The sequence below is a fragment of the Macaca mulatta genome, chromosome 4 (assembly GCF_049350105.2).
Source record: "Macaca mulatta isolate MMU2019108-1 chromosome 4, T2T-MMU8v2.0, whole genome shotgun sequence".
NCBI classification, from domain to species: Eukaryota; Metazoa; Chordata; class Mammalia; order Primates; family Cercopithecidae; genus Macaca; species Macaca mulatta.
The window spans coordinates 153,156,115-153,182,906 of NC_133409.1; the positions used below are offsets into that span (position 1 = coordinate 153,156,115).

The 26,792-nt window shown below is 45.0% G+C and overlaps 1 protein-coding gene, 1 long non-coding RNA gene and 1 pseudogene across 5 annotated transcripts in view; 2 read left to right on the top strand and 1 right to left on the bottom strand.

Moving 5' to 3' along the window:
- The window catches only part of LOC712069 (uncharacterized), a 241,669-nt gene that overhangs the window by 169,429 nt on the left and 45,448 nt on the right, over nucleotides 1-26,792 (top strand). The gene's annotated exons all lie outside the window — the stretch shown is intronic.
- Nucleotides 1-26,792, top strand: part of LOC144340520 (uncharacterized) — a 64,337-nt gene that overhangs the window by 1,678 nt on the left and 35,867 nt on the right. The window lies entirely within an intron of this gene.
- LOC106996346 (small ribosomal subunit protein uS2 pseudogene) lies at nucleotides 4,659-5,722 on the bottom strand (annotated as a pseudogene). The gene has a single exon (XR_013416720.1). The product of XR_013416720.1 is annotated as a small ribosomal subunit protein uS2 pseudogene (transcript).

The window sequence follows — 26,792 nt, forward strand, 5'->3', positions numbered from 1 at the left end:
GAGATGGGATAGAGGGGGAGGGCTTTGGACAGAAAAGACCTGGGAGATTTGTTTGGGGAGGGCAGCCAGGCCTAGACCTGGGGAGCCACTCGCCCAAAGTCCAAGATTATCAGGGCCTCCCCTACCCCAAAAAGGGAGGGATTGGCTTCCCGTCTTGTCGTGATCACCTCTAAATGCGTAGGAACAAACTTTGCGTATTATTATTATTATTATTATTATTATCGTCATTGAAGTATTAAAAGTCTTTTGGGGGGTGAGCTGAATAAGACCCTTTGCTGGAACTGGCACAAGGAGAAAAAGTCCTCGAGAGAGGGTAGACACTGTGGAGGGAAGGGCTTGGGACCATTGTCAGGAGAGCTTGGTCTATCTCCCTCTCTACCCTCACTACCCTATGACCTTTAGCAGTGCAAATAATCCCTCTAAGGTGGGGACAGGACCCCAGTCCCTGCTGTGCTCAATAAATTATGATGATCAAAATAAATAATCAGTGAATATGGATGGGAAAATTGAGTAATTGTTATAACTCTGTGATGTATGACATTTTCATCTACAGAAAAGTGTAGGCTAGGGGTCTTGGGGAATGGTTAGTAATCATAGGTAGAGTTCCATTTAAAAAATAATGTTCGTAAGGCTGACGAAGATGGAAGGGACACAGTTCCTGATCATGGACGGTTCGTTGTCTAATGGGGGTTGGTACCAGATGGTAAATGACAGTTGGGCGTGGTGGCACTCGCCTATAGTCCCAACTACTCAGGAGGCTGATGTGGCAGGATTGCTCCAGCCCTCGGCGGAGCGGGAGCAGCGTGGCGTTTCTGGGGTGTCCGAATGTGTCGCTGCGAGCGCTCTGCGGTGGCGTCGGGGCTCAGGTGCGATGTCAGGGGTGGCGGAACTGAACGCGGCTGGTTGCCGCCACTCCTCATCCCTGCTTTCTTGTCTCTTTTCAGTCCTCCTGGGGGTCGCGCATCACCCGTCCCCTGCTCTTTCTGGTCTCTTCTTGCATTTGGTCTCCTCACCTCTCTTCCGCCTCCTCTCACTTTTCGGACAAACCAGCCCTTCTGACGTCCCTGGGTCCCCGGGCTGTTCCTGTGAATGGCATTCGAGGGCTCTTCCAGCTCTGCCACAGGGGCAGCCACATTTCCCGGTGCTCGGAGCGACTTTCGGGTCTCTGAAGCCCTGTCCTTTCCCTAGAGTCCGCGTGTTCTCAGCTCCCGGGCGGGCCGCAGTTCCTGGAGTTGGGGCCCTCCTTTTTTCGGGACCAGGAGCTGGTGCTTCCTGTTGCTGTGGGGACTGTGGGGCTCCTGACTCTCAAGCTGAGTGAGGGGTTGGAGTCTGCAGGCTCCGGGCAGAGGATTCTTCATGCGACTTCTCCCATCCCCAGCTCATTCTCCCCTGGCCGGCCCCTCCCAGGGTTCTTTCCTCTCTGGCAGCCCTCCCCGCTGCTGTGGACTCCAGTGATCTAAGGACACCAGGTTCCCTCCAACCACCCATCTCAGGGCCCCCTGGGTCCTGTTGTCCTCCCTGCTTCCTGCTACCCCTTTCTGTCTGCAGTTCTCTGATCTATTTGTAGGATATCCTTTGCCCTCATTCCCTGCCCTGCCACCGCAGGTCCCTCTTGCCTCCCTTATGGGCCATTCCTACAAGCAGCCTTCACCCAGTGCTGCCGCTATGCCTCCCCCTTCCCAACTGTCCCTGACCCTAACTTTCTGGTGCTGCCTTTTGTCCCGTGGTCTTTCCTACATCCCACTTCCCTCCAGGCCACTTGAGGGGAGCCCTGGTGCTAATGAAAGTTGGGCCTTAGGCAGGGCACAGGGCAGCACAGATGCTTCCTCCCCTCCAGTGCAGGTGCCTGCTCTGGGCCCTGCCTCACAGTGGCCCCTTGCCCACTCCATCCTCAGCCTCACCCTCTTGAGGACCCCACCCTGCATCACACAGGTGCTGGACCATCGCTCCCTGGTCCCTCTGCCCCTCTCCGCCTTGGGACCTTGTGTTGCTCCCACCTCTTGCCCAGCTGCCTTGGGCCCTCAGCAAGTTCTCACCTTCCCCAAACCCCACCCTCCCCCACAGAACCCCTCCCTTCCTGTTCTCACTTTACCCCAAGTTCTCCCAGGGTCACCCCCACTCCATGCTCATGCCATCCTTTAGTCTTTGCCCTGCCCATCTCCTCACCTCCACCCAGACCCAACACAGGCTCTGGTCCAAGGGCTCCTTGACCTTCATCCTCTTTTGGTTCCTTGACCCCAGTGGGCTCTCAGTTCCTAGACTTGTCCAAAATCTTCACTTACCACATAGTGGGCTGTGGTCATCTCCTCCTCTGGGCCTTCTCCCAGCACCACCTTCCTCCAGTGAGGGTTTTGTAACCTGAACCCTCTTTTGGAGTGTGACTGCTCCCCTTCCAGCACCACTCCTCTCTGAAGGCCCTTCCTCAGGCGTGAATCTCACCTCTGCCTTGGTTTTTTTCTCTCTGACCAGTACCCCAACCTCTTACTAATTCTATATTATTGTTTGGTACACTGTGACAATTTCATTTTGTTGTTTAATTGTGGTAAAATATACATATAAACTTCACTATTTTCACCATTTAAAAGTGGACAGTTCAGTGGCATTAAGTACATTCTCATTTTTGTGCATCCTGAAACTCTGTGCCCATTAAACAGTAACTCCCCATTCCTCCTTCCCCCTGGCCCCTGAAACCACTGTTCTACTTTCTGTCTCTATGAATTTGGCTATTGGGAATTATGCTGCTATGAACATGAGTGTTCAAATATCTTTTTAATGTTCTACTTTCATTTCTTTTGAGTAAATACCCAGATGTAGAATTTCTGGATCATATGGTAATTCATTGTTTAGTTTTTGGAGGAACCAACACACTGATTTCCATACCAGGTGCCCCATTTTGTCTTTCCCAATGTAGTACACAGACATTCTAGTTTCTCTACCTCTTTGCCAAACTTGCTGTTTCTCTCTCTCTCTCTCTGTCTTTCTCTGTGTGTGTGTATGTGTGTGTGTGTTTGATTATAGCCATCCTAGTTGGTGTGAAGTAGTAGCCCATTGTGGTTTTGATTTGCATTTCCCTAATAACTACTGATGTTGAGCATATTTTAATGTGTCTCTTGGTCATTTGTATATCTTCTTTGGAGAACTGGCTATTCAAATTCTTTGCCTACACAGTTTTTTTGAGTCTTGTGTTTGTGTTATAGGAGTTCTTTATGTATTCTGGATATTAATCTTTTATTAGATATATGATTTGCAAATATTTTCTTCCATTCTGGTGGCTGCTTTTTCACTCTGCAGATTGTGTTTTTTAATGCTCAATTTATTTTTATTTTGATGAGTCCAACCTACCAATTTTTTCTTTGTTGTCTGTGCTTTGGTGTTATATCCATAAATGTGTTATCAAAACCTATGTCATGAAGATTATTCCCAGTGTTTCATTCCAAGAATTTTTCAGTTTTAGTTCCTGAGTATAGGTCTTTGATTTATTTGGAGTTAACTTGTATATGTGGTGTAAGTTATGAGTCCAACTTCATTTCTTTTTGTATGTGAACGTCCAGTGTTCCTAGCACTGTTTCTTGAAAAGATGCACTGACCCTCCCTTACTCCCACCTTGTCCACGATGAGCCTTCCTCAAAGGCAGCGGCCCTCGACTCCCTCTCACCCTCACCTGTGCAGCACAACCATGCTGGTCATGGGTCAACCTGAGCCTGGGTCACTTCCTGTTTCCACCCTCTTCCCTGGCAGACCTTCCTTCCACCACTGCCTTCATGCTCCTCCCTCACCACTGCAGGGCAGCCTCTCTCCTTGGCCTCCTCCCTATACCCTTAGGTGGCCTGTGGCTGCTCTGCCTTGGCACCTGGCCTACATGTTTGCCATCTCCGTTCCCCCATCTTCCGTTCCTCAGTCCGCTCCTCCATCCTCCTGCCCTCCCAGTTTTCCTTGTATCTAAAATCCTCATTCTTGTCCCTTTGCCTGTGTGCATTTCCTGCCTCCTCAGGAAGGTCGGGACCGCAGACCTGTGTGTTAACTTCGATGTAAAGTCGCTTCCAGGAAGAAGTTTCATCTGTAGTTTCCTCTTCCCCAGGGCCCCACAGTCTTCATTACAACCGCACAGTGCTGTCCCGGGATGGATCTGTGCAGTCAGGGTTTCTCACTGAGGGACATCTGGATGGTCAGCCCTTCCTGCTCTTCAACAGGCAGAAAGGCAGGGCTGGGTCCCGGGGACAGTGGGTGGAAGCAGTTCTGGGAGCTGAGACCTGGGACACAGACTGAGGACTTGATAGAGAACGGGAAGGACCTCAGAAGGGCCCTGGCATATATCAAGGGCCAGAAAGGAGGTGAGAGTAGGCAGCGGGCAAGAGTGATGGGAGAGGCCTTTTCCAGGAGAGCTGGGGGCAGAGAGCAGGGACCTGTCTGTTCCCACTGGATCTGGCTGGGGGTAGGGGTGAGGAATGGGAGTCAGCGGAGCTCAGCAGGGAGGTGAGCCGGCACTCAGCCCACCCAGAAAGGCATGGAGGAGGGCCAGCAAGGGGTCCCCTGTGGTCTGAGTTCCTCACTGGGACTGGAATAGAGAAGTCACTGCTGGGTGGGGGTAGACTTGCATTCCCTCCAGGAGATTAGGGTTTGTGAGATCAGGAAGCCGGCAGCACCAGGGGCTTTAGGCAGTCCTACTCTTTTTTTTTTTTTTTTTTTTTTAGAAACTGATGTTTATTTTCTATCAACCATTTTTCCATGTTGCTTAAGAGCCCGTGCAAGAACAGCTTAAGACCATTCAGTGGTTGCTCCTACCCATTCAGTGGCCTGAGCAGTGGGAGCTGCAGACCAGTCTTCCGTGGCAGGCTGAGCACTCCAGTCTTCAGTAGGAAACTGCTGAATAGGCACAGAGGGCACCTGCACACCTTCAGACCAGTCTGCAACCTCAGGCTGAGTAGCAGTGAACTCAGGAGCTGGAGCAGTCCATTCACCCTGAAATTCCTCCTTGGTCACTGCCTTTTCAGCAGCAGCCTGCTCTTCTTTTTCAATCTCTTTAGGATCTCTGTAGAAGTAGAGATCAGGCATGACCTCCCACGGGTGTTCACGGGAAATGGTGCCACGCATGCGCAGAACTTCCCGAGCCAGCATCCACCACATCAAACCCACTGAGTGAGCTCCCTTGTTGTTGCATGGGATGGCAATGTCCACATAGCGCAGAGGAGAATCTGTGTTACACAGAGCAATGGTAGGTAGGTTAACATAAGATGCCTCCGTGAGAGGCTGGTGGTCAGCCCTGGGGTCAGTAACCACAAGAAGCCGTGGCTCCCGGAAGGCTGCCTGGATCTGGTTAGTGAAGGTTCCAGGAGTGAAGCGGCCAGCAATTGGAGTGGCTCCAGTGGCAGCAGCAAACTTCAGCACGGCCCTCTGGCCAGTATTCCTGGAGGATATAACACTGACATCAGCAGGGTTTTCAATGGCAACAATGGCACGAGCCGCCAGCAGAAGCTTCTCCCAGGTCCTCTTCAGATTTATGATGTAGATGCTATCACTTTTCCTTTTATAGATGTACTGCTCCATCTGGAAGTCAAGATTGGTGCCACCTAAGTGGGTTCCTGCTGCAAGGAACTTAAGGACATCCTCCTCCTTCATTTGCAGGACATCAAGGGCTCCGGACATTGTGAAAGTTTCCCTTTAAGTTACGACGGGAATCCAGAACAACGCCGTATGGACCCCTCTGTAGGTAGCGCGGAAAAAGCGGCAGTCCTACTCTTATGGGTAGCTCTTCCTCTCTCTCAACCTGGAGACTCAGGAATGGACAGTATCCCAGTCCTCCAGAGCTCAGACCTTTGCTATGAACATCACAAATATCTAGAAGGAAGATGCTATGCAGGCCAAGACACACTCCCTGCCCTGTATGGGCAGACTTCGGGCAGAAACTACAGTGCATCTGGAATCCCGTGTGGGTGTCAGGAGAACAGGTACCGGGCCTGGGTAGGGGATTTCCTCTCCGTTATTCCACTAGAGTCACCCCTACCTCCAGCTCCGTCCAGGGAAACTCTCCTTGTGCTATGGATGCATGTGTTTTCTGTTGGTGTGTTATATCCTGATTTTTCTCTCCTGTTAGAGCCACTGGAAAAAGACAGGGGTTCAAGGACTGAAGAGTCCAGTGTCATAATCTGGGGAAGCAGTGGGCCCTCTGACAGAAGCCTGAACCTGGGTGGGTGTCAGGCAGGAGAGGAAGCCCCAGGGCCAAGGCTGCCCCATCTGCCTCCCAGCCTGCCCATCCCAAAGAGTTCCTCTGGCCCCACCTACCAGGAGCCCAACACTGACCTTCCCCTCCTCAGCATCAGTGCAGGGATCCCAGAGCAGAAAGACACAGTCTGGAGGCCCATCCTCCTGCCAGCCTAGAGGAATTGGGCCCCAGGGTGAGGACAGACTTGCAGAGGGTCTGGGGTCTGTGAGGACTTCTACCAGAGTTGGAACAGTGGAGTGGACCAGCCCTGTTCCCTGCATGTCCATTAGAGGGGAGCAGGGTTTGGCCACGTGCCTGATTGTCTCTGCCCTTTCTTCTCCAGCCTCCCCTCCCCCACCATGAATAGACCCGCAGCAAGGCCCTGGAGGGCAACATGACCCTGATATGCTGGACTCTGGCTTCTATCTCCAGAATATCTCTCTGACCTGGTGTCAGGATGGGGCGTCTTTGAGCCAGGATGCCCAGCAGTCTGGGGGTATTCTGTCCAATGGGATGGGACCTACCAGACAGAAGTGGCCTGCAGGATTCCCCAAGGAGAGGAGCAGAGGGTCATCTGCTCCATCGGATACAGTAGGAATCACAGCACTCACCTTGTGTCCTCTAGTGAATCTGGGACCACCCTTGAGGATTCCAACATAAGGAGGATCAGGCCAGGGTGGGGGAAGCAGGAACGACTGTGGCTTTGGGTGCCCGGTATGTAACAGGCCCTCTTTTCCAGGGATGTCCCTGGTGCTTCAGAGTTGATGACAAGCCATTCCATATGTTGCTACTGTTGCTGCTTTCATCATCATTAGTATTATTAGTAGTATTATTATTCTCTGTGTCCTTTGATACAAGAAGAAGACAATATCAGGTGCAGCGGGTCCAGGTCAGAAAAGGGGACAGCTGCTAGAGATGGGAAGGTCCCTGGCTGGGCAGTAGGGACCCCTCATACCTTCTGTACAGATAGGCATGTAGGTGACAAGGCTTCTGGAACAGGTGATGAAAGTTGGGGTATTTGGGAGGGGAATGGGAGCCACGTTGCCATCTACACCCCTGTGAGAAAGAAATTCACCCATTCAAACCCAAAGAATAGACTTGGAGACCCAGAGAACAGCGAAAGAGAGACTTTAATGACAGTTTTGCAAGATCAGGTGTCTGGAGTGCAGGCACACCTGGGACAGTTTCAAAAAACAATTTATTCCCTAGTGTGCAAGTCCCTCCCCCAATTCCTCATTAGCTGAATACTATGGGGTTACAGTCTTCCTGGGCATCGCCTATTGGTAGTTGGATTAAGATTTCAAGTATGTTCTTCAGGGTCTTTTTGCTGCATTTTTTGCTGCATTTTGTTGCAGCCCATAATGCCTGGTGACTGTCTCAGGACTCTTTTGGCATTTGACTTATGGCCGTAGTGGCTGCACTTAGGTGATGGCAAGCTAGCCCAAACTAAATTCTTTGGTGAGGTGGGGAGGGGGGTCATTGAAGGGACCCCAACCAATAAGCTCCTGGACACTGGGTCAAAGGGAAAGCAGGAAGGAGGGGATTGTGGCTTAGTACATTTTGCTTCTTTATCTCTTTATTTCCATGTGGACTGCTTAAACATATTCTAAGGCACTTATGAAAATGAACCATCACGTGTAGGTTATTTTTTACAGTTCCCTCCTCTTTTTTTTTTTTTTTTTTTTTACTCTTTTTGGTCTTATTTTCACTTAGATATCTGGAAGTTTTTACTTTCTTCATTATAGGAGGAGGAGTTTAGTTTGACTTTTAATAATAGTAAGTCATTCTGTTGGGACATTAGCGGCATTTGTTTATTAATAGCTACTTTCATTAACCTTTGTGTTAAGCCCTTCACACAAGGGATGACACAACATCCTGTGGCTGCTAAGACCCCAGCCTTAGGGGTCTTATGAGAGATGTAAGAACTGAAGCTACCATTCCTTTCCATTTTTCCAACCAACCTCCTAACCAGTTAGTAAAAGAGTCGTTTACTCCTGTGTTTTCTGCCAGCTCATTGACTAGAGTTGTTAGTCCCTGCAGTCCCTTTATGATGGTTCCATTTGAGGCAGCATTGTTGTGAATGAAAGTGTCACATTTTCTGCCGAGCATATCGCATGTACCACGTTTCTCTGCTAATATTATGTCCAGTGCAATTCTGTTTTCCCAAGCCATTTAGCTAGTGGCCTTTAGTTGTCTGGCTTCTCCCTTAAGGGCATTTGGAGTGTAATTGATGAATCTTTGCTGATTATAAGACATGTAATTAATCCAATTTACATTCTTGTTAATAGTTGACCACCAGAAAAGTGCTGACTTAAATTCAGCAGGTATTTGGTTTCATGCTTTAAATTTATTAGGCTGTCCTCTAGGTACTCCTATAGAGTTTAGATAGATAGATAGATAAATAGATAGATAGATAGATGGATACATGAATAGATAGATAGATATACAAAGTTTTCATCCCCTGATCCAGAAGCCTTGTGTGTATGTGTGTGTGTGTGTGTGTGTGTGTGTATATATATGTGTGTGTGTGTGTGTATATGTGTATATATATATGGGTTAAAATAAATTGCTAAATTTCTCTGATCTCAATGACCATGTGTATTTTTAGCTATTTTATGGAATGCCAGGGTGAACGGAATGGACAATTGTACTAAAGCACAAGTCCCGGTCCAATTGGACGGTAACAAGTTACAGAGGGTCCCTTTCCTGATGAGCGGTTGCCTCATTCTGGGTTCCCAGTGACATTTAGGATGTGGGTGCAGGTTGAGAGTTTTCCCACGGGTTTATCGAGCTTCACCTTCTGTCTAGAGAGGCAACAGGAGTGATTGATACTCCCTATAGAGAACGAGGGGATTGCTTTAGGATCTGATCTCTGCAAAGTGGAAAAGAGCAATGACAGATTTTACAAGTCTTATTTCCCCATGCATCCTCGTCTTGGTATACAGCCAACATGCAATGCATTCTTTTGGGATTAGTATCCCATCCAAGGGGAAATGGGACCACCTGTGCCTGAGGTTGACCAGCGTCGCACGCATAACAGTTACTTTTATTGAGGGCTTGTGCTGAAAATTTCACCCATTTAACCCAGGCATTTATGTCTCTATATCCTGTTTTAATTTTTAAAGTCTGCCTTAAGTCAGTTATTTTAATTATTTTTACTCTCTTAGGGTTATTGTTTGGTGGGTTAAAGGAAGTTAATGGGACCGGGAATTACAGTAATTCTGGGTGGGCTTGGGGTAGAGTTGGTGACTAACCTAAAATCTAACTGTTCCATGGAGTTGCTTTTTGAGATATTTATTTTTAATTTATACCTTCAAGTTTTCTGGTTTAGAGTAGCTGGGTTCTTTATGGTAATTAATATAGGATTGCATTTTAAATTTTTACAGTTAGGTGGCGTGTGGTTCCTATACAATACTTAGGTTTCCTTTCATCCCTTGTGTTAGGATTAGTTCTAACCATATCAGCCCCCAATGTTGGAGCCTGCGTATAGCTTCCTTTTAGGTTTTCCTTAGAATTAGCTTAAAGGGTTTTCCTTAGAATTAGCTTAAAGGGTTTCTTAGGTGATCTATACACTTCCAATTTACCTTCCTTCTGTTTTTTTTTTTTTTTTTAACCAGTTTCTTGACCCGAGTGTAACGTGTCCACCCCCGATCAGCTGTTTCTACAGCTGTCTCACTTGACAGGGACCTTCCCGGCTTGGGTGGAGCTTGTCTTCTTTCCAAGCCTTAATTAGCACTGAGTTGCCTGGCTGAAAATGGTGAACTGTGAACTTAAGAGGTGGGGTTTGAGTTACAATTTCTTTTAACCGAAGTGGTTTCCTGTCCTGGGAGTTCACACAATTCCCACACACTTGTTTAGCAAGGGTATACATTTCTATACACCCATAATTCTTTAGCATTTCATCACACATGGCCTGGGGACCCCAATGACTTCCCTTATGCAATATAGACATTCGATTTTTTATTATGGGTTTGTTTATTATTTCTCTCCCATGAGGGAGCACTCATCTTCCATTCTTAGTATGAGTGGCTCCTATCTTGCCTAACTTTTCCTCCTCTTTTGAAAATTGGGGTTTTGATATCACCTTAGGGATATCTGAGCTGAACAGTTTAAAATTTTTCCTCCAGGGAGACTTACCTAGCAGCCTTATCTACAAGTCTGTTCCCTACAGCTTCCATAGTGTTTCCTTTCTGATGGCCATTTGCATGAACTATGGCTGTCTCTGCTGGAAGCAGGAGGCTTTCTAAAACTTGTTCCCCACGTACCAATTCTTTTGCCCTGCTATTGACTAGTCCCTGCTCTGTCCAGATTTTTTCAAAGGTGTGTACTACTTTATAGGCATATTGTGAATTAGTATATATAGTGTTTCCTTGGTCTTCTAGGAGCTTTAGGGTCTGGTTAAGAGCATATAATTTACAGGTTTGGGCTGACCAGTTATTGAGTAATTTACCTTTTTCACATAAGGATTGTTTGTTTTTATTAATGACAGCACAACCATTGTGTCCTTTACCATTTATTTCTCAGGATGTCCCATTCACAAACAACCTCATCCCATTATGTAGCAGAGTTTCTTTAAGGTTTGCTACTAACTTGAGTTTGATACGCTATGATCTCTAAACAGTTATGGTCTGACGCCTTCTTATTCTCCTCTCCTTTTCATAAGAAACTGGTTGGCATTAGTTTAGGAACCTCCCCAGGGTCCATGGACCCCAGGAGGAACCTGTGGAGGGCAAGAGACTGACCAGCTGGCATCCCAGAGTGCCCTTGGTCCAGCCCTGCTGGGTTTGGCTTTGGGCCAACAGCTGCTGGTTTGAAGAGCTGCCAGCCTGTGGTGCCTTCCCTGATGGGCACTCTTATTAGCAAAGGCATTTCTGGCTCCGCCCTCCCTTCCTTTTTTTTTTTGCTTCAAAGGCACCATTCCTCTCCCTGGCAGGCCTAGAGCTGCCCTGTTTTATTTCATGCAACCCCCACTGGTGACCCAGCAACTGCAAAATGTCTCCAGTTTGTCCCGCCCTGGGAGGGGACTTACTGCTTTTCCTCCTCCTGGGCTGCAAGGACCCTTCCCTGGCCCAGCCCAGCTCTGGGAAACAGAACTTTTATACATGACTCCTTGAAGCGTTTTGGCAGACTTTTTCCCAGTATGAACTCTCTCTACTTCAGGGATTGCAAACTGACATCCTCTTTTGCCTGTGTTGAGTTTTTGAGTTATTTGAACTGATTATCAGTATTTAAAAGTTATATTTTACATAAAATGTCAGAATTTTGTCCTCTGACAAAGCAGACAATCTGCCAACGCAGTGCCGACACTGTGAGAACAGCTGAGCAGCTGCCACAGTTCCCACCCAGCCCTGCAGCCCTCCTTTTTATTGTTTGCTGACCGTGTAGTCATTTGAGTTTACAACCCTAGTGCTGATTCTCCTTATGTAGCGTCTCTTCTGCAGCCTTCCTGACAGCTAACTGCCCCGGTGGCCTTACAGCCTCTCAGTAAAACAACAACAAAACCTTAATGCCATCTTATTCATTTACTCTTCCATAACTTGAATCCTTTTGGCCACCTCCTGACAAACAGCTATCTAGTTTTTGCTGTAGGCAACCCATTACACCTCAAGCAGCCTGATCCTAAACCCTTCCACATCCCTTTCTCCCTTACATCCCCCAGTTCCCAGGCTCTGTCCTTCCTCAGTGGTTGCACTGCCTGCACCCTTTCCTTGCAACTCCTTGTTGCTTAACCCCCCAGAAACTTCTCCCAGCCCTGCCAACCTCTCCGCATTCTCTCACTTCGTCGTGTACTCTTTTTTCCTTTTACATTATTTGTCTCCCCAGTTTTACCTTCTGTTTTTCTCTTTGATCTCTGTCTCTTTTAGTCTCTCTCGCTAATTTTCCTCTTCTATTCTCTCTCTGTCATCCCCTGTTTCCTTTCTCTCTCACACTCAGTTTCTTCCTCTTTCTCTCTCTGGGCATGAGCCGAGCCATGCTGTGCCCTGGCTCCCCTCGTCTGATGCACCCATCAACTCATCATCTACATTATGTATTTCTCCTATGCTGTCTGCAAAAACAGGCAGCTCTGCGGAAATGACTCAGCAGTAACCTTTATCAATGGCTTTTAGAAGCCAGTTGCCACACACAGCTGTGCCACTGGCTCTCTCTTCCTTCAGATATAGCAGCTTAACTCTCTCTCTCTCTCTCACACACACACACACATACACATACACACACACACTTTATGACCTTCCCTCAGTATTTCCTTAATTGTTTTTTATTCCATCCATTAATCTTTTGCAGTTTCTTAGTAATATTAGGTCAGCTTTTAGTTACAAAATTAACCTTTAAAAGGCCTTGCCCTACTGGGTCTTCTGGATTTAATCCTGAATATTTTTCCACTTGATCCCTGAGCCTCTGCAGAAATGCAGAGGGAGTCTCCTCTTCTTGTTGTTGGATCTCGAATGCTTTTGGGACATTTCGTGTCCTAGGAGTGGACTGTGTAATCCCTCTAATTATTAGCTCCCTAAGGTCTTGTATTTAGACCGGATCCCTGGGGTCATTATTATCCCATCCAGGATCTGCATTTGGGAATTTCTGCTTAGCTGGCAGGACTCCTTACCCAGGAGGATGCTGCTGTCTCTCCCAAATGATTCTGGCTGCCCTTCTAATTGTTCCCCTGTCTTTCCTGGTAAACAGAATATTCATGATTGAATTAATCAGCCCAAGTATAAAAATTGGGTTCTAAAATCTGATCTAGCTGCTCTGCTAAACTGAGGGGATCTTCCAAGAGTGGCTTTATTTCCTTTTTAAAATTCCTAACCTCAGTACTTGTTAAAGGCACATTTATAAACCCATTATTATTATTATTTTTATACTTTAAGCTCTGGGATACATGTGCAGAACATGTAGGTTTGTTACATAGGTATACATATGCCAGGATGGTTTGCTGCACCCATCAACTCATCATCTACATTAGGTATTTCTCCTAATGCTATTCCTCCCCTAAGCCCCCCACCCCCAGACAGGCCCTGGTGTGTGATGTTCCCCTTCCCGTGTCCACATGTTCTCATTGTTCAGCTCCCATTTATGAATGAGAACGTGCAGCATTTGGTTTTCTGTTCTTGTGGGTCTCTCTCTGAGAGACCCTGAGAACACATAGCTGAGGGTTTCCTGAGAATGATAGTTTCCAGCTTCATCCATGTCCCTGCAATGGACATGAACTCTTCCTTTTTATGGCTGCATAGTATTCCATGGTGTATATGTGCCACATTTTCTTTATCTAATCTATCATTGATGGGCATTTAGATTGGTTCCAAGTCTTTACTATTGTGAACAGTGTTGCAATAAACACACGTGTGCATGTATCTTTATAGTAAAATGTTTATAATCCTTTGGGTATATACTCAGTAGTGGGATTGCTGGGTCAAATGGTATTTCTGGTTCTAGATCCTTGAGGAATTGCCACATTATCTTCCACAATGGTTGAACTAATTTACACTCCCACCAACAGTGTAAAAGCGTTCCTATTTCTCCACACCCTCTCCAGCATCTGTTGTTTCCTGCTTTTTTAATGATTGCCATTCTAACTGGAGTGAGATGGTATCTCATTGGTTTTGATTTGCATTTCTCTAATGATAAATGACTATGAGCTTTTTTTCATAAGTTTGTTGACTACATAAATGTCTTCTTTTGAGAAGTGTCTTTTCATATCCTTCGTCCACTTTTTGATGGAGTTGTTTGTTTTTTTTTCATGTAAATTGAGTTTGTTGTAGATTCTGGATATTAGCTCTTTGTCAGATGGACAGATTGCAAAAATTTTCTCCCATTCTATAGGTGGCTTGTTCACTCTTATGGTAGTTTCTTTTGCTGTGCAGAAGCTCTTTAGTTTAATTAGATTCCATTTGTCAATTTTGGCTTTTGTTACCATTGCTTTTTGTGTTTTAGTCATGAAGTCTTTGCCCGTGCCTATGTCCTGAATGGTATTGCCTAGGTTTTCTTCTAGGGTTTTAATGCTTTTAGGTCTTATGTTTAAGTCTTTAATCCATCTTGAGTTGATTTTTGTATAAGATGTATGGAGGGGGCTCCAGTTTCAGTTTTCTGCATTTGGCTAGCCAGTTTTCCCAATACCATTTATTAAATAGGGAATCCTTTCCCCATTGCTTGCTTTTGTCAGGTTTGTCCTTCTTACATTGTTCTAATTCTTTCCTCAAGTTTGGATAAGGATTTAAGGGAGCATTGGGTTTAGCTCCTTCATTATCTCCGAAATCCTTTTCCTCCACTCTTCTTTTTGCCCCCGATCTCCCTGTCCTCTACTTTGTGAGATGTATAGGGTGGAGGGCAAATGTATTAGGGGATCCCAGGGCTTTTCACTGGGTGAGAGCTCTTTACTATGCTCTTTTTATTTCTCTTCAAGGGGGAAAACGGGAATCAATTCACTCTTCCAACAAACAGCATAACCCATCTCCTCTTGAGAAGATGGGTTTTATCATTCACATAGAGAATTAAAGCTTAGCATACACAGTCCTTATTTAAGCTAAACTTAGGCCAAAGGACTGAAGGTTGACGAATGGGCTTTTTAGGCCAGGTAAAACAGCAATACTTTATTATTTTTTGTTTTTCCTTATTTCAGGCTTTCTAGTTATTTTTGAGTCAGTTTTGGCAATTTCTATCTTTGTATGAATCTGTCCATTTTATCTAAGTGGTCTAATTTATTGACTTCAGGTTTTTCAGAGTATTGACTTCATGCTTTTTAATTTCTAAAGGGTCACTAGTGATAATCTCTCTTTTGTTCACAATTTTGCTAATTTATCTCATTTCTCATAATCTGTGTTTTGACTGTTGGTCAAGAAAACAGACAGAGGCAGCAGATGGCTCTGTGACAGATTCTCTAATTGGAAGGCTTTGATCATACGTAGCTGGCAAGCCAGACTGGTGCCAGCAACCCCAAAGGAACTGCCAGTGGATCTTGACAGGAAAGTCACTGACTCTGGATTGGACAATGCTCAATCAGGGGTAGATGTCAGTGCTTCAAGGGCTATAAAAGAACCAGAAAAAAAGAGATTGCACCAATTTGGACTGCTGAGTCCCATTTCTTTATGCAAGAAAACACACTTTACAGCCTCAAACAACCAACAATGCACAGGGACATGTCCTCCTCAGAAGAAAACTGTGATAGAAAATTGAAACAGTCAATTGAAGCATTGTTTGTCTAAAAACTGTGAATCTAATTGTTGAGCAATATAAACATGAAGGACTGGCTTTTATATTTCCATGAATGTGCTCACTGTCAACATGGGTGGGGCTGCAAGAGTGACTCCACTAGGTAACTCCCTCTCTTTTACCTGAAGAATCAAGATGATGGTGTTATGACTATACATACAAATCTTCTGAAGGGGAGAGGATGCTGGAATATTGACTACACTTCACCTCAGATTTCTTTTTTCATATGTGATGCAGTGGTACCAGGAATAGGGATGCAAATAAAAGTACCAGAAACAGGAATTATCTTTAAGCCAAAAACCATAACTATAATTTTACACCTTTATGTAAGAATTCCCAAGCAACTCAAAGATTGTGCTATGCCTTCTCTTCATTTGGCAAAGTCAGGATTAACACTAAATAGAGCTATATAGCCTGGTGGTCAGATGGCCCCCACTAGTTCCCTACCTACATAACCTACCCTCTATGACCAAGAGTAGACTGAGGGAAGACATACTAGGATACTATTGCTGCCTGCAGTCTAGGCCAGCACAGCAGCCAAACCTGATGTCACCTCTAAAACTGGAAAAGATTGATATAAAGGGACAGAAGGAGGAATAGTGGCTGAGGGTTAAGTGAATAAATTAAAGGGTTATGAAATGAGTAAAATTCAATATTAGCTTAACTCCTCGAACGTGCTGTAAGCAAGAGAAGATATTGTCTCTTAGGTCAATAATACTGGACGCCTAAAAGAGTGAAGTCATATGTCCCTGAGACCACTCTTGTTTTTGGAACCCCGTAATGTTGAGTGGTGTCTGCAAACATGAGTGAGTTCATTCTGGGAGACATATTCATACAAGAGGATGACAGACTGTTCTAATTTTGAATGACTGAATGATGCTCTGTTAATATGCCAATACCTCTTTACTTTTGTAATCCTTTTCCTATAAAAGATATGTGGTCAAAGAAAAGTGGGTAATCTGAGTTATAAGAAAAACATTTAGTCTTTGTCCGTGGTTTCTCCTAAAAACCTTAGAATCTCTTGAGTGATAAGAATTAGAATATTGATGAGAGGACTCATGGCTGAGTGGACCCTGGATATCTTGAGAATGGGGGCTGGCTGCCAGAGACACATACCTGTGATGAGAGTGCTATCTTATTCCATTTTGTATTGCTGTAAAGAAATGTCTGACAGTGACTAATTTATATAAACAAGTTTCATGTGGCTTGGAATTTTGACTTCTGGAAATGTTTGAGTATTTGGCGAGGGCCTCAGACTGCTCCCACTTCTGCCCTGTGGAGATCACACTGACCCAGTAGCGGGATGGGGAGGACCAAATGTAGGATGCAGTTTATGGAGACCAGACCTGCAGGGTACAGAAACTTCCAGAAGTGGGCAGCTGTGGTGGTGTCTTCTGGAGAGGAGCAGAGATACACATGCCATGTGCAGCACGAGGCGCTGCCAGAGCCCCTCACCCTGAGGTGGGTAAGGAGGGGGAGAAGGCAAGGGGGAGCTGGTATGTGCAGAGATCACATGTAAGAGAGGAACAGAGAGTGTGAGAAGTTGCCAGGCTCTTTTTAACAACTAGCTCTCTTGGAAACTAAAAGTAACAATTTATTCACTCACAAGAGAGGACAGTAGCTCTTTATTCAAAAAAGATTGGCCCCCATGACCCAAACAGCACCATGTCCAACATTGGTGGTCAGATTTTAACATGAGGTATCAGGGGGTAAATATTTATATCATTACATCCTATCCCTAGCCAGTCAGAGCTCATGTTTTTCTCCCGTTGCAAAATACAATAATTTTCCAGTTGTCCCAAATGTGCTTGGTTGTTCCAGCATCAACTCAAAATTCCAAAGTCTCATCTGAGACTCAAGGTAAATCTCTATAGCTGTGAGCCTGTACAGTTTTAAAAATGTTATTTACTTCTAAAATATTAATACAAGAGTGGAAAGAATAAATGGGCCAAAAGAAATGAATGCAGTGTCCTCACAAGGCTGAAACTCATAATGGAAAATGTTAAAACTTAAAACTCTAAAATATTCTCCTTTGACTTTATATCTTGACTCCTGAGCACACTGGTGCAAGTGGTGGGCTCACAATGCCATTTGCAGCCCCACATCCTTGGCTGTGCTGAACCTAACCCAAATAGCTGCTCTCATGGGTGAAAATTGAATGCCTATGGCTTTTCCAAACTCAGCTTGCACATTACCAGTGACTCTACCATTTAGTAGTCCTGGTGGAGGTCCTGCTCCTGCAACTCCATTAGGAATTGTCCTGGATATTAAATTTCCCCTTTAAACATCAGTTCCAGTTTCAGATCATTTCTTTGCTCACAGATATGTGCGTAGGCTATGACAAACAGCCAGGCCAAATATTGAAGGCTATGCTGCTTAGAAACTTCTTCTATCAGATACCCTTAATCATCACTCTCATGTTCAAAGTTCCACAGATCCCTAGGGAGGGGGCATAATGCCTCCAAGTTATTTGCCAATGCATAATAAAAGTGACCTTTCCTCTACGTCCCAGTTAGGTCCCAGTAAGTTCCTCATCTCCATCTGAGACCTCATCAGCCTGGACTCTATTGTCCATATCACTGTCAGCATTTTGGTCCCAACAATTTAACAAACTTCTAGGAAGTTCCAAGTTTTCCCTCATTTTCTTGTCTTCTAAACTCTCCAAACTATTCCAACCTCTACCTGTTACCCAGTTCCAAAGACATGTTCACATTTTTAGCTCCCTTTATTGCAGTACCCAACTCCTAGTACCAATTTTCTGAATTATTCATTCTCAGCTGTTACGAAGAAATACCTAAGACTGGATAATTTATAAAGACAGAAGGTTTAAATTGGCTCACGGTTCTGCAGGCTATATGAAAGTACGATTCTGGCATCTGCTCAACTTATGAGAGGGCCTCAGGAAACTTTCAGTCATGCTGGAATGTTAAGGGGAAGCAGGCATGACTTACAAGCCTGGAGTAGGAGGGAAAGAAAGCAGGGAGGTGGCACACACTTTTAAACACCAGATCTTGTGAGAACTAGCACAAGAACAGCACCAAAGAGATGGTTCTAAACCATTCATGAAGGATCCATCCTCATGAGCCAATCACCTCCCTAAGGTGCCACCTCCAACCTTAGAGATTACAAGTGAACATGAGACATGGGTGGGGACACAGATCCAAACAATATCAGGGGTCATGGTGGACATGAGGATAGGCTGGTCTCCCCTCTTCTCACATGATACCAGGGATGTAGACACATTCAGATGCCTTGGCAGAAAGAGAAGCCAGAGGCTCTTAAAGTCACAAAGGGGAGGCATGAACAAATCTTGCATCTCAGTCCCTCACAAGGCAGTCTTAGAAAAAAAATAGTCATGAACAAATTTAGTGACACTGAACAGCCCACCACACCCTCAAGAATAGCAAATCAAAGACTCCAAATTCTAACTGTATCCCCTCTGCCCCAACTCCTCTTTCACTTCAGGTCCTCTAATATGTGACTTTTACAAGCCTTGAGAGACACATCAGAGCCCTGGGTACTGTCCCTGTTTGGGGTGGAACAAAAACAAAATCTATTCAGAGCGCACAGGTGATGTGACTAAAGAAGGAATTGTGGGGTGGGTGAGCTCCCCTATGGGCTCTTGTCCACACTATCCCAAGGATCTCAGGTATTACTGTTCCTACCCCTACCACACTTACATGAAGCCTGAGCACGGCTACCTCCTTTTCCATCTGTGGAAAGAAAACAAACTGTGAGAGGCCAGGGAGGAGGCAGGGCCATGAAATCCCAGAGGAGTTTCCAGAACTGTGACTGCAGACCCAGGTCAGGATTAGGAAACCCTAGGTAAGAGGATGTGTTGAAACTGGACTAATTGTCCTAGTGAGGTCTGTCCTATGCGGGTACCTTCCCCTGACCTGTGACTGCTGGAAGTCAGGTTCCCATGACTCCAATGAAGGTGATAAATGTGTCCTTCATTTTCACAAGTTCTTTACAAAAGAGTAAGTGTTGATAGAGGCACAGAGATGGTGCCTCACGACTAGGCAGAATACAAGCCAACTCCTTTCTGGGGCTGGGAATCCACCAATGGAAGAAGAAAACTCGGAGCTCACCCCTTTCCTACCTGGGCTGGGCTCTTATTCCTCCACATCACAGCAGTGACCACAGCTCCAGTGACCACAGCACCAAGAACAACCAGGACAGTAACAATGCCCAAGATGGGGATGGTGGGCTGGGAAGACAGCTCTAAGAAAGGAGGGGAACATGAGGGGCTCTGACCATCAGGCCTCCAACCCTGACCTTGCTGAAGGGCTCCAGAAGGACTCCTGCTTCCCGTGAGAAGAGACGTGACCCCGCATCCCCCTCCTTACCCACCTCAGGGTGAGGGGCTCTGGCAGCCCCTTGTGCTGCACATGGCATGTGTATCTCTGCTCCTCTCCAGAAGACACCACCACAGCGGCCCAATTCTGGAAGGTTCTGTACCCTGCAGGTTTGGTCTCCATAAACTGCATCCTACATTTGGTCCTCCCCATCCCACTACTGGGTCAGTGTGATCTCCACAGGGCAGAAGCCCAGGACCCAGCACCTCAGGGTGGCCTCATGGTTGGAGATGGGGTGGTGGGTCATGTGTGTCTTTTGGGGTTCTGAGGGGAAGAGTCAGAACATTCAGGCACTTTGCATTCCTTATGGGACATTCCACTTCATGGGACCATCCTGAGAATTGATAGGACACCTGAAGTGGGGAAGGGAGCAACTCAGACACCAGTCTGGACAGGCACCTGGGGAAATCTCCTATTCCTTGGAAAGTTCTAGTGTCTGAGGCCGGAACAAAGATTTCTGGTGCTGACCTGAGCGGAGGCTGAGGGACTTAAAAGAGCTGGAGTCAGACCCACAAATACAGATTGAGTGTGAGGCAGAGAACAAGGCCTGAGAGAAAAATTCCTGGTGCCCAAGGCTGCTGCGGGGACAAAGGGGACAGCTGATCAGTATTCCAGGTATTGTCTTCCCCTCCTTTCCCTCAGAAACTTCATCCTTTATTGTCCCAGAGTGCAGGGCAGGCCCTCAGTCACTCTCTGGTGTAGGATCTGGAAACCCAGGAGGACTCTTCCTCCTCAGGACAAGAGAGAGGGGGATGTTTTAGCGTTGGTCCCATTTTCCTCCCCTTCTTTTAGAAGGTGGTTCGGGCAGATCTGCAGGAGATCAGGGAGGCGCCCCTTGGCCGCTGGTACCCGCGCACTGCAGCGTCTCATTCCTATTCTTAAGGCCTTTGCTGAGCCGCTCCGCCCACCTTCCCTGCAGGTAGGTTTTGAGCAGCTCTGCGTGTTTCTCCGCCAGAGCATCTGAGCCGCCTTGTCCGGTGCTGTCCAAGAGCGCAGTTGCTGGTTTATGAGGAGGTAACTGGCGTAGTCGTAGGGTGTGTTCATCCCCGCGGAGGAGGCTCCAGTCCGGGTCCAGGTCGCAGCTGTGTATACAATGGAGGGTGTGAGACCCATTCCCAGTGACCGCGGTCAGCCCAGGCCACTGAGCCCCGCCTCCGCCTCCACCAATCCCCGGGGATTTGGGCCTGAACTGAAAATGGAATCCGGTATAGGCGTCTGGGGCTCTTGTGGGGTCGAGGATCTCCACTGGTCTCACAGCAGCCTCGGGTGCGTCTCCGATTGTGCTACAGCGGGTAGTACAATCTTGATAACTACTGAATGATCATGAATCTAATTTGTAAAAGAGGTGATCTTTGGCCCCATCATATATAAATGTGTCTAAACACATTGCAATTAGACTCACAAAGTTAAGTTTTACTTTCCCAGATTGTGTATCTGTGACTCTGGTCTGTTGTATTTTTATATTATCTTTATTTCATAGCCCTGAGTTTGTGTGTGCGAGTCCAGGACATGTCAACACAAAGCACGATATGTTACCGTATGTTGCAACCAGGAGCCTGGACAGAATTTGATCACCTCAAAATTGCAAGTGCTCAATGCAGCCAAAGCGCCCTTCACCAGTGCTCATGCAACGCCTTTATTTATTTATTTATTATTTATTTATTTAGTTAGTTATTTTTAGACCGAGTATCACTCTGTTGCCCTGGCTGAAGTGCAGTGCCACGCTCATGACTCACTGAAGCCTCAACCTCCTGGGCTCACACAATCAATGCTCCTATTTCAGCCTACCAAGTAGCTGCCACCACAGGCTTGTGCCACCAACCCTGGCTAATATTTCTAAAAAAATATTTGTGGAAATCAGGTCTCTCTATGTTGCTCTGGCTAGTCTTGAAGTCCTGAGCTCAAGTGATCCTCCCACCTCAGCCTCCCAAAATGCTGGTATTACAGGCATGAGCCACAGTGGCCATCCCATGCACCTGCCTATATTTATGAATTATTCACATCTAAGCTATGTGCATATTTTATTGGGACATTTGGTATTCTTTTCTAACCTGTTTATCATAAGGAGGCAATTAGTTTTTAGACAGTCCCACAGAATGTATTAAAGACCAAGGTGCAAGTAACACTGTGCCAGGCTCTGCAGATAAATGGATTAAAAACCCATAAAACACTATGTTTAAGTCTGAGAATTCTATTGCTTTAGAATTCTTTCACTCTGTTCCTTTACTTCACCTCCTGCTTCTCCAGCCCTTCTCTCTGTCCCTGTTATCCCTCAGGCCCTCCTCTCCCCTTAGTCTCTATTACCCTGTCACTACTGAATTGTAGCCCTAGCTCTGCCCCCTCGCTTGCTGCTCATGACTGTTTCCCCCACAGTGGTCAGCAATTCTGCTAATGTGAGTCAGATTGTGTCATTTCTTCATTTAAAACCCTCCAATGGCTCCATCTCACTCTCAAGAAGCCTCTAGAATGGAAGGCACAAGCACAGGGGCTTTGGGTTGTTTTGATCAAAGTTGTGTCTGCAGCATATAAAAGCATATCTGGCACATAGTAGGCACTAAGTTAATTGTCTTGAATGAATGAATGAAATACAATTGTGTTGAAAATTGGATCACAAAAATCACAAAATGAAAAATGCAAAGCAAGTTAGGAAACGTTTGGTTTTATGCAACTACTGTGCATATCAGTTCATAAATTCTTTCCAGTGGAGAACATGTCATATGTTTAGCTATTGAATCTGTTTATTAATTTTCTATTAGTACATAACCAATTACCACAAATTTAGTGGCTTAAAACAGCACCCATTTATTTGTCTACATTTCCTTCATCAGAAATCCAGGCCTAGTGTGACAGATTCTTTGTTTAGGGTTTTGTAAAGCTGTATGCTCACTTAAGATTGTGATTCTCTCCCAATCTTATATAGAGCTTGTTGGCAGAATTCGGTTTCTGGTAATTGTAGGACTAAGGCCCCTGTTTCCTTCACGCTATCAGAGTAGACAGTGGGAAGGGCCTCTAATTCCTATTGGCCACCAGTGTTCTTTCCCCATAATCCCTCCATTTTCAAAGCCCACAGTGAAGGAAACCCCTCACACTGAACCCCTCTACACTGTGAGTCTCTGTTCTCAGGAAGAACCCAGTCCTTTTCAGAGCTTACCTGATTAGGACAGTCCAAGCAGGATAATCCCCATCTTCAAGTCAACTGACTGGGGACCTGAAATCTATCTGCAAAACTCCTTCACAGCAGCACCTGCATTAGTGTCAACTGAGTAACTGGGGTAACGTGAGTAACCAAGGGTAGTTACTGAGGTGTCATCATAGAATCAGCCTAGTATAGCCTGGATCTTCCTTTTGTGTTTGAATAGAACATACAAATTGAAGGTAAAAAAAAAAAATCATTGTTAATGATAATAAAATAGATCTTATATAGTCATGAAAATTCTTTTTAAATATTAAAAGCAAATGACATGTTTAATATCTTATAATCAATTTAGAGCAAATGAAAAAGTTCAATGATTCATCCTCTCTTGGGAAGGTATATTAGTTATCTACTGCTGCATAACAAATCACTTAAAACTTAGCAACTCAAATCAACAAATATTTATCATGTCCCACAGTTTCTAGTGGTCAGGAATCCAGGAGCGGTTTCTCTGAGTGCTTCTGGTTCAGGGCCTCTCACAACGTTGCAGTCTAGTTGTCATCCAGGGCTTTATCATCTGAGGACTCAAATGGGGCTGGGGATTCACAAGACACAAGAATCCCCCACGTGGCTGTTGGAAGAGGCTTCATCTTCTTATTGTCTGGCCCCAGCTTCACTTCCTTGTCACCTGGACCTTTCCACAGGCCTGCTTGTGACACAGCAGCCGGTTTCCCCCAAGGCTTATGATCCCAGAGAAAGAAAGAACCAGAACCGAAGTAGAAGCTGCAGTGAGTTTTTTTTTGTTTGTTTGTTTTGTTTTGTTTTTTTTTTTGAGACAGAGTCTCACCCTGTCGCCCAGGCTGGTATGCAGTGGTTGGATCTTGGTTCACTGCAACCTCCGACTTCCAGGTTCAAGCAATTCTCCTCCCTCAGCGTCCTGAGCAACTGGGATTACAGGCATGCACCAACACACCCAGCTAATTTTTGTATTTTTAATAGAGATGGGGTTTCACCATGTTGGCCAGGCTGGTCTCGAACTTCTGACCTCATGATCTGCCCTCTTGACCTCCCAAAGTGTTGAGATTACAGGTGTGAGCGACCACTCCCAGACTTAGTGAGTCTTATGATCTATACCCAGAGTCACAAACTATTATGTCAGCATTACTCTATCAGTTTGTAAGTGAGTCATTAAGTTCAGGCCACACTCATAGGAAGGGAATGAAGCTGCACCTCTGCAAGGAGGAGTATCAAAGAATTTATGTGCATGTTAAGTATGTACAGTAGGCATGTTAAGTAATGTACAGAATGTAATCACCTCAAATTTGCAAGCACTCAATGCAGCCAAAGTGCCCTTCACCAGTGCTCATGCACTGCCTTTATTATTTATTTATTTATTTAGTTATTTAGTTAGTTAGTTAGTTAGTTATTTTTGGACAAAGTATCACTCTGCTGCCCTGGCTGCAATGCAGTGGCATGCTCATGACTCACTGAAGCCTCAACCTCCTGGGCTCATGCGATCAATGCTCCTCCTTCAGCCTCCCAAGTAGCTGGCACCACAATTAACATTATTGTTTCAGGATTTTGTAAATCAAATGCTTCTTGTATCTGACTAATTTTCTTTATACTTTAAAATTATCTTTTGTAAAGTAATGAATAAAAATTTGAGACAGAGAAAGGAGATACAACAATATCTCAGATTTTTTTTGCAAATTCCTTTAATATTAATGTTCTCTTTGACGAGTTGCAAGAAAGTTGAGAAAATACAGCAGCTAGATCAAAGAGTCCCAAGACTGGTGCCATGCAATAATGCCTTTACAATCATAACTATCTTTGTTTTTCCTCAGAAGTTTGTAATTCCATTTAAGAATGCCCAAAATGCCAATTGTCTTACTCAAGCTTCTACAAAAATATGTGCCTAATCAGGGTGCTTTGCAGTTAGGAAAATGTGTCTCACATCTCTCTCTGTGCAGCTAGCTTAGCATCATGACAACGATTCGGTTTGATGCGGTAGGCGGAAATGGTTAACTCCAACCTAGAAACAAGATTTTTCAGTAACTAGGTATTCAGTGGGCATCCATTGATCACTTTAACATCTTTCGCTGTGTTTTTTAATTAGATGTGGTAGAAGTGATTTGGACTCCAGTATGATTCTGAAAAATACAGTTATTTTGTGCTTCTAATGTTGCTTTAAAAGCAGCTCTTTCATGTTTTCCATTCTTATTGCTATTTCATCACTAGTTATTTCTTTATGTCTTTTCATTTAATTTATTTTGCTCAACAATGCCTTTTCTCTATTCTGTGAAAGATTAATTTACTTGTGTGTGTGGTAAAATGTGAGCAACATATCAAATTCCCAAATTCTTTGCAAGATACAACTGCCTTGCACATCAGATTGAACATCGTATACCAGAAAGTGTAGAGAGTTGCCAATTAGCCAAGAATCAAATGACCTATTTCTAGCCAAGGCTATTTTTCATGGCATCCTGGTCCTCTCTGTCACATGGCTCCTTACAATTGGCTGTGGCTTTGTTTTAACGCGTGTAGTTATCGCTAAGGATTCTTGCAATGAACTTTTGTGTTTTCTTTTCTCTTTCATTTCTAAATAATCAGGAATGGCACACAAAGTGCATTTTGAAAAATGCCACTTTAAAGATTTGTGGGCCAGGGGCAGTGGCTCATGCCTCTAATGCCAGCACTTTGGGAGGCCGAAGTGGGTAGACCCCAAGAGATCAGGAGTTGGAGACAAGCTTGGCCAACATGGTGAAGCACAGTCTCTACTAAAAATATAAAAATTAGCCAGGTGCCATGGCAGGTGCCTGTAATCCTAGCTACTGCAAAGGCTGAGGCAGGAGAATCACTTGAGCACGGGAGGCAGAGGTTGCAGTAAGCTGAGATCACACCACTGCACTCCAGCCTGGGCGACAGGAGTGAGACTCCATCTCAAAAATAAATGAACAAATAAATAAATAAATAAATAAAGATTTATGATCAAGTAACTACCTGGACATCCTCTCCTGGCATAAAAATCAGAACCTATGAAGCCACCCTAGACTGTTGCCCAATCATATCCCCCAAAAGCAACCTCTATCTTGAGTCTTGTATTTACTATTCCTTTTCACTGTCTCTAAAGATTTTTGCAATAAGTACATATATACCCAAATCACAGTTTGTGTTTTTTGAACTTCCCGGTACAGAGAACTCACACTATGTGTATTCTTCTGCGATGCGCTTTATGTGTAGGAGAGTTATCTCTGATGTGGGAGGGTGCTGCTCATTCATTTTTACTGCTAAAGTTTTACTTTTTATGAATATACCACAATTTTGTTAATTCCCATTGATGTATATGTGATTATTTCCAGTTTTTTGCCATAAACATTGGTGTACACGTCTCCTGGACACATAGCTAAGAATGTCCCCAGAGTGTATAATCAGGAGGCAGACGGTGGGATTATACGGTGTATGGACGTTAATCATACTAGGTAAGGCTAATTTGATTTCCCAAGTGCTTGTACCAAGAATGGGAAAGAGTTCATGTTGCTCATGTGTTCTGAAAACATTCAGTTGAAGGTGGAGATTAAATGTTAAAAATCACTGTGTTGGCTGCAGAATCACCCTAGGCGTATTTTTTATATTCCATTAATAACTTCCTTTTCTTTACTTTTACCCTGTAAATTATGGTTTTATACTTTAAGCATAAGGTTCAAATAATGCTTCCTTTTAGCCTAACCACATAGAGTTTCTGAAAAATGGAAGGAGAGAGAAAGCTCTGAGGGAGGAAAGGAGGAAAGAAGGACAGAGAAAGACAAAATGAAAATTTCAAAAAGGAGTAGGAGGAAAGGATTAGAAACAGCAAGTATGTTTAACATTATTAAAATGCAGGGAATTAAAAGATGTAGATAAC